Below are 6,000 nucleotides of genomic sequence, written 5' to 3' on the forward strand. Positions count from 1 at the left end.
CCAAGGAACTAGAAAGAGGACCAAGGAAGGGGCAGTCAAAACAGGGGTCACCAAGGCAAAGAATCCCATCCAGGGCATGCCTTCCTGCTTGGGAGCAGAGAGACAGGGAGATGACAGGAGAGATGAAAGCAGTCCTCCGTGGGTCCCGGTCCCTGTGTGGCGACAGGCACCGGAACAGCCTTCCTGCTAGCACATCCAAGTACCAGGAAGGGGACCAGCAGAGGGTGAGGATCGTAGCGAGTTCAGGCAGGAGCGAGCCCTCCTAAGCAAACACAGAGCTCAAAAATAATTCCCAGTCAAAGCACAATTTAGCGTGGGCCTGGCCAGGTCTTCCCAGCACAGAGCCCTTTTCAACACTCAGGTTCACCCCTGAATAAGACTGGGGAAGGGAGCATGAGGGCACAGCTGCATTTGAATTCCACTTTTCCAGGGGGTCAGCTTCCTGGTGACCTACTCAGGGAGCTGTCCAATAAGGGCCAATCTCAGAGCACCCCCAAAGAGGAGAAAACCTATGTAAAATCCAGTGTCAGCCCCTCAAAGGCAGGGACTCCTAGATGCCCTGAAAAAGCAGGTCTACTTTGTTTGGCAACAGCAAATCCAGACCCTTACCATTCACGGAGCACTGCTGCATACTTAATTGGATGTGAGCCTACCCAATTCTGAGAGATATCATCCCATTTCACAGATGGGGAAATGGAGGCTCAGAGATGCTATGTGATGAACATCTAAATCCTTCCTACTGTATACATCGCGTTGACCCAAATCTGCTAATTATCAGAGTAGCAAAATGTTCAGGATGGGGCTCTCCTTACTAGAAGGAAAGATGGGGATAAGGATGTGGATGGAAACCAACACATTTCCAAACCCAAGGTGGCACTGGAAATCGTCTGTCACCATTGCCGATCCCAGCACTCCTCATCACAAAATCGAAGCTAGAGGTGGAATGGCCTCTCTTAGGCAAGAGCAGTGTCTGGCAATGGTGTGTTAGTGAGACCTGCTGGCTCTGCCTCCAGAATGACCTATCGGCCCACCCCATCCAAGCATCATCTCAATTCAGAACCAGCCTCTCTTCTTCCATTCTTGCTCCCCTTCAAAGTATTCACTACTTAGCAGCCGAAGCTATTTCCCTTTTTCACACTTTTCCCCCCACTTATAGAAATACTTCAGGACCACTGTAGAAGATTGGAAAAATCAACAGAAGATAAAGGAGGAAATAAAAATCACCCATATGCTTAGTACCCAGAATGCACCTCTGTAAACGTTTCAAGGCAGCCATCTAGTCTGCTACATATATATGCATGATGGGCATGCATATGCTTACCATTATCTCTTCAAAACTGGTACTATAATACACAGTTTTATATCTTTTTTTTTTTTTTACTTTTTGTTATATATGTTTTCCAAGTTTAAGCTGTTCTTTTTTAACTATGCTTTTTGGTTTGGGAGGTTTTTTGGCATAGTTGATATATGCCCATGGTATTAAATTCAAAAAGGACAAGAGTTTACAGAAAAAAAAATCTTTCCTTCATCCCATCCCTCGACCACCGTTTCCCTCCCCTGAGGCAACTCTGATTACCAAATAATCTCTTTTTTTCTTGTGTACCAAATAATCTTTTTAAATCATAAATCAGATCATGTCACTTCCCTACTTAAAACTCCCCAATGGCTTCCCATGCCCTGGCCATAAAATCCAGGCTCCTAACCAGTCCAACCAGGTTCCTTGTGACCAGACTCTGACCCTCCTCTGATTTCTCCAGTCTCCCTCCCCAGCCACACTGCTGTTGCAAACCCTGCTCTGGCTGCCGGCAGTTTTCATCTGCTGTTCCCTCTGACTGGAATGCCCCTCTTTCAGGTCTTTGTGCAGCCAGCCGGCTCCTTCTCATCCTTCAGGCCTGGGCTGAGCTAGCGTCTCCCCAGGGCAGTTTTCACTGGCCTCCCAATTTAGGAGCACCCTTGTCTGTCCCACAACATACATTCTCTATCACATCACTGTGCTGTGTTTCTTTCACATCACGTAGGACCTAATATTGTCTTGGTTATCTATTTTATTTATTGCCAGTCTCCTCCCACTAGAAAGAAGACTCTGTGAAGGCAGGCACATACATGTCTTGTTCACCCCGAAGCCCCGTGGCCTAGCACAGGGCCTGGCACATAATAGGAGCTCAATAAATTTGTTAAAGGGATGAGGGAGGGTGACTGCAATACTGGTTCTCATCACTGAGAGCCCACTTGCAGGATCTCCAAGCACTAAGAATCACCCTCCTGGCCATCCTCCCATGCCTGGGGAGGGGGTTAGAAGGGTCAGAGAGAGGAGAGAGAAGCCCATTGTCCAAGGCAGCATGGGTGGGCAGCAGCCCCCCCCCCCGCTCTTCCTCAGTCACTCAGCTCAGCCCTTACTTACGATGTACATTTGCAAGATCTAGAATCAGACAAGGAGCTTGCGACAAACCCAAATTCCTAGAAACTATTCTAATCGCAAGCGGAAAGTTGAAGGTGAAACTTTTGCCCCTTGCTTACCCCAAATCCCAAATCCAGTCTACCCAGGCAGCTGGGATACTCCAGGCTCCCAAATAGGCCCCAGCAGCAGGCGACACAGATGCCACCCAGGAAGCGGAGCTCCCTGAGGAACAGCCTCAGCCATTCCACCTGATTCTTCCCCCAGGGGCCCAGACACCTGGGCTCCTCTCTCCAGAAATTCACCCAGCCCCAGAGACACAAATGCGCATTTGACCCTGAGCCAGCAGCCCACGCCAGGACACTCAGAGGTCACCCTCCTTGATATGTGACCTTCCTGGAGCCTGATTTCCACTGAGAGAGCCCTCCAAGTTGGGCCAAGACTGGTTTTTAAGAATGAGAAAATGGAGGAAATGTAGTGCTTTACAAAAATTGTGAAGGGAGGGAGTGAGGGAAGAAGGGAGGAAAGAGAAAAAGAAAAAAGATAAAAGACTTCACAAGATGGAACTAACAGGGAGGTTAGTGAGGCTCTGAGGTGCTAAAATCAGGAAAAGGATGGGAAGAAGTGTGAGGTTTCTTCCTTCCCAGAACTGGACAATTATTATAATTGACTCAATGAGTGCAATCCCAAAATGCCGTCAGGGCTCAATACAAGGGGGGGGGGGGGTCAAGGAATAATGGCCGTAACAGTTAACATTTCTCCAGTGCTTATGTGCCCGGTACTGTTGCATGAGCTTGACTTTATTAAGACTTAATCCTCAAGACAATCCCGTGAGAGAGGTACTGTTCATATTAAGCCCATTTACAGATGAGCAAACTGAGACAGAGCAGTAAGGTTAAACTTCTCGAGATCATGTTTCCAGTGGCAGGATCTGGGCTCTAACTCCAGAGTCCTGGCTCTTAACCACTAAGCTGGGCTTTCAGTGGTCCAACTACCCTCCTCGCGTTCATGCCTTCCAAACCAGCATCCCCTAACTGATCATTAGACGCCGGTTTCAAAGATGTGTGCATAATTCTGCCCATTTTGCATGAGGGAAAATCTAGAAAAGTTAAGGGACTCGCCCAAGCTCAAGCTGCCCATAGGTGGGGAATGAGGACCAAAGTATGCGGAATCCCAGCATCTCGAGCGCCACTTCCCAGGCGAGCACGGTAGAAACCAGGGTCTCTGGAAACTCCGCCCAAAGCAGCAGCATCGTCTCTGGTTGTCTTTCGCCAGACCCCTTCACCAGCGCCAACGCCAAGGCGCCCTGCCCGGAAATTCCCACAGAGTCAAAGCAAACTTCCCAGGAAAACTCCTCGGCTTCCTCCTAGCGCCTGTCACCGAGGCGGCTGCCAAGAGCGCCGTTGGAGTCCTTGCAGCTGCCGTCGGCCCTCCAAGGCGGGAAGCCGCGGCTCGTGCGCTCGGGGTCCTCCCGGAAAGGTCCAGGGCTGAAGTTCAAAATTCACTTCCCGCCCAGGCATGGCTCGCGGCTCCGCCCGGGACTCTCGGGCAACCCCCACGTCTCTCGCCCTCCCCAGCTCCAGTTAAGTAATGGAGCACCTCCAGCCTGGAAGGCCAGGCGGGCAGATGGAAGAATCCCGCAGGCGATTCCTGCGCGTCTGGGGACTCGAAGCAGCCGGCGCGCACACACGTGTGTGTGTGTGCGCGTGTGTGTACGTGTGTGTGTGTGTGTGTGTGTGTGTGTGTGTGTGTGTGTGTGTGTGTGTTTACGTACAGAACGCGCGGGGTGGGAAAACAATGGCGAGCCGCTGGGAACAGAGCAACTAGCCCCCTCCGCACCTCTCTACCTCCCTACCTCCCTGCCCTCAGGCTTTTGCAGTGAAATAGGGATAAAAAGATTCACCTCCGACATCCAAAGGCGGGAGGTGGGGGGTGATAAGGAGGCTAGGGTGGGAGGAGGGAGGGAGGTGAAACTGGAGCAGCCAGAGCAGAAAACAAACAGGATGCAGCGCCCGGCTGGTCCGCTGGGGAACGAACCTGGAAGGGTGGGAAGGGTTGCGTGGCTGGCCCCCGGACCCCCACACAACCAGGGCAGGGTAGATCCGCGTCTCCTCGCGGGCACTCGAGTCCCACGCGGGGCGCGCACTTGGACGCCTCGGCTTCCCGCTGGGAAATCCTTGAATTGGGCACACAGATGGGTTGGTAAGAAAGCCTTAGTGCCTCCAACCGGTGGGTAAGGAGCAAGCGTGGGGCGGGGGGCACCCCAAGCTCGGCCCGTGTTGTGCGCACACAGACACAGACACAGACACACTCACCCACGGCCTTACGAGGCTGCCACCCCTCTCCACAAGGACCCAGATCCACGCCCGCGAGGAGCCGCCGCTGCTGGCGTAATGGGGTGGGTAGGTGGGGGTCCATTCCTTTTCGGAAAACTTTGCAAAAGATGTAAACTCGCAGAGACGAGAGCCGGTGTGTGCCCAGAAACGTGGGGTCGCGAGTGTCAAAACTTCGGAGGGCTGGGGAAAGGGGCGCGGCGGCGCGCGGCGGGCGCGGAGGGGGAGCACTTACTACTCAGCCGGTCGCTGGGCTCGGGGCTCGCGGCTCCGCGCTCCTGCTCCTCCTCCGGTCCGGGTCCTCACGGCTGGCAGCCTGGGCTTCCCGCTCACATGCCCCGGCGACGCAGCGGACGGGCGCGCGCGGGGCTGGGGCGGCTAGGCTGGGAGGAGGCACGCCCCCCCACCCGCCGTCGGCCGGGAAGTCGCTCGGGACTCGTGGCCACCCCGGGTCCGCACCCCGCCGCCGGCCGCCGGCCCGGGCGGAGAGCTCGGTTCCGGCCAGGCGGCGCCCTCCGCCCGGCCAGGCCGCTCTCTGCACTCTGCCCTCTGCCCTCGGCTCGCGGCCGTCTCCCTGCCTTCCGCAGTCCCGCTCCCGGAGTCGCCGGACGCTGCGCGGGCCGGCCCCGGCTCTCGGGCTCCGCGCTCCGCGCCTCGGTCTCGAATCAGGGCCTGGGAGGCTGATCGCTGCGCCCCAGGCTCAGATCCGGGCTCGCCGCTCCCGGGCCGGGGTTCCAGGACCCGCACTCGCACAGTTCAGTTCCAAGCCGGGACTGGGATCAGGGCGCTCGCTGTTCGCTGCCGCGAGGCGACTCCGCAGCCTCGGAGGAGAAAGAGGGAGGGAGACAGAGAGCCGGCAGCGGGAGGGGGAGGGAGGAAGGGTGGGGAGATGGAGAAGGAGGGAGGGACAGAGAGTTCCCTCCTCCTCCCTGCAGCCAGGTCCCTCCAGGCATCAACAGCTGGAAACCTCTGTTGGAAAGGGAAGAGCTAAGGTTCCTAGGGGGCGGGGGTGGGTGGAGGTGGAGTGAGGGGCTGGTGAAAATAGAAGAGGTGGATTCTGCCCACTCCCACTGCCGAAGTAGGACATCTCTACACAGGATCTTCGCTCCTAAGAGCAAGACCCAAGAAGTTGTCCATCCAACTGCCAGTCTCCTAACCCCTCCAGACAGCCTGGATTTAGGGTTTGGTTTTGTTTTTTTTAAAACCCTGTTCAGAACCTCCCTTAGGAACCCGATCCCACCTTCAGCTAGATTGCTTCCTAATGTGTCAGAC

General features: G+C 55.1%; 1 protein-coding gene across 2 annotated transcripts in view; it reads right to left on the minus strand.

The window, feature by feature from the left end:
• SOX13 (SRY-box transcription factor 13) overlaps positions 1 to 5,576 on the minus strand; it is a 42,980-nt gene extending 37,404 nt beyond the window's left edge. The window contains exon 1 of one of the 2 annotated variants that reach the window (XM_072948402.1): positions 4,964 to 5,576. The gene's annotated coding sequence lies outside the window, so the exon portion shown is untranslated. Of the gene's footprint in view, positions 1 to 4,432; positions 4,566 to 4,963 lie in introns of those variants that run through there. The other variant, XM_072948405.1, reaches the window with a different exon arrangement.
• Between the last annotated feature and the right edge of the window lie 424 nt (positions 5,577 to 6,000).

The sequence above is a fragment of the Vicugna pacos genome, chromosome 23 (assembly GCF_048564905.1).
Source record: "Vicugna pacos chromosome 23, VicPac4, whole genome shotgun sequence".
Classification (NCBI taxonomy): domain Eukaryota; kingdom Metazoa; phylum Chordata; class Mammalia; order Artiodactyla; family Camelidae; genus Vicugna; species Vicugna pacos.